The sequence below is a fragment of the Athene cunicularia genome (genome assembly GCF_003259725.1).
Source record: "Athene cunicularia isolate RWA chromosome 27 unlocalized genomic scaffold, athCun1 chr27_part1, whole genome shotgun sequence".
Taxonomy (NCBI): domain Eukaryota; kingdom Metazoa; phylum Chordata; class Aves; order Strigiformes; family Strigidae; genus Athene; species Athene cunicularia.
The window spans coordinates 303,776-305,300 of NW_020799138.1; the positions used below are offsets into that span (position 1 = coordinate 303,776).

Consider the following 1,525-nt stretch of genomic DNA (forward strand, 5'->3'; position numbering starts at 1 on the left):
CCCGCAGCTTGGGCCCTGATGGGCTCTGCGGTGCGTTCCTCGGGCCGGAGCAGCCTCTGCCCAGCACGGTGGTTTTGGTGCAGAGCTTACCAGTACTTGAGTGTCCTTGACTGCTTCTTCCCCTTGGCAGAGGAGAGGAGGGCCGTCACCATGATGTAGTACACGCCTGCTGCGCCCATGGCGTGGCCAGAGGGGCTCCCTGGGCCAGAAGAGAGCCCCAGGTCAGACCCCCCCATCAGAGTGGGTGGCGCCCTCCTGTCCGCAGGGCTCCGAAGCAGAAGCCCCAGCTCCAGAGGCTGCAGCACTGGGTCCACACAGCACCCAGCACCCCTCTGCCGCTGGGCACCCCATGGCAGGCACCCGGCTCCGTCCTGGGCACAGGTGAGGCTGGAGCAGGGACCAGCAGAGCAGGGGCAGTGTGGGAGCACGGCTCTGGCTCTGCAGCCCATCTGCCAGGCAGGACAGGGCAGAGGGCACTGACCGTCCTCGGTGGCGCGCGCTGGGAGTGCTGGGATGCCTGCAGCCTCCCCTGGCTCCCGTGGAAAGCTGCGGGCAAAGCGCAGCCAGAGCTGGGCAAACCCCTTCCCCACGGCGCGGGGCCAAGGCTGAGGCCGAGCACGGGCGGGGGTTTGTGCTGAACCGCCACGTCTGCACCAGGGGTCAAGGTCTGCTCGGCGCAGGGGCTGCCCTGCCTCCACCCGCCGCAGGCACGGCCGGTGTCCCCGGGAGCGCGGCGGGGGCCGGTGCTGCGGTGCGAAGATAATGGCCCTGCTTGAGCTAGCCAGGGCAAGTGCTGCTGGTGTGCTGCCAGCCACGGCACCGACCGTGCCAGCACACCCTCCCCGTGGGGACCGAGACCTGGAGTGGGGAGCAGCATGTGCAGGTCCCCGGGCAGGCACCGGGGGACCCTACCTGGGCCAGTCTCGCAGGTGAGTGGGAACTGCTGGATCTCTGGGGCAGAGGCATTGCTGTAATAGTCCGTCTCATGGACCCACCAGTATGGTCTCTCCCCAAAGAGGATCCTGAAAAAAAAGGAGAAAGGGGGCTGTTGGGGTCCTGGGCACCAAAGTGGGTGGGAACAGGTGCTGGAGGAGGCAAAGGGCTCAGGAGCGGTCCAGGGCATCCCAGCAGACACAGCGTCCAGCTGGTGCTTGGTCCTGGCAGCTAAGGCCGCCTGTACGTGTCCCCATCCCCAGCCCTGGAAAGGGAAGAGCAAGAACCGCCTGGGAGTGCGTCGACGTGCTGAGAAAGACAAGTGGTGTCTTCTCCCTCAAAGCCTTTTTCAGGTCAAGAGCAATTGTCCATGATGGCACCGAGGCAGAGCCCACCCGTCCCTGTCACACGTCTGGGCAGCCCTGGAGATCCACGCTGTGGGGCAGGCGCAGTGGGGGGGTGGCCAGCACAGCCCCCCGGCCACACCGCCGGGCCCTGCTGTGGGGACGTGGGGCGCAGCCCGTGTGGGCCATGCCAGGCGTGGGGAGGGGCCCCGGGCAGCCCCAGCAGACGGCAAAGGGCTCTGCGGGAG

The 1,525-nt window shown here is 67.5% G+C and overlaps 2 protein-coding genes across 2 annotated transcripts in view; one reads left to right on the top strand and one right to left on the bottom strand.

Moving 5' to 3' along the window:
- Positions 1-1,525, bottom strand: part of RUNDC1 (RUN domain containing 1) — a 15,792-nt gene that overhangs the window by 6,876 nt on the left and 7,391 nt on the right. The window lies entirely within an intron of this gene.
- Positions 1-1,525, top strand: part of LOC113489218 (alanyl-tRNA editing protein Aarsd1-like) — an 18,222-nt gene that overhangs the window by 3,070 nt on the left and 13,627 nt on the right. The gene's annotated exons all lie outside the window — the stretch shown is intronic.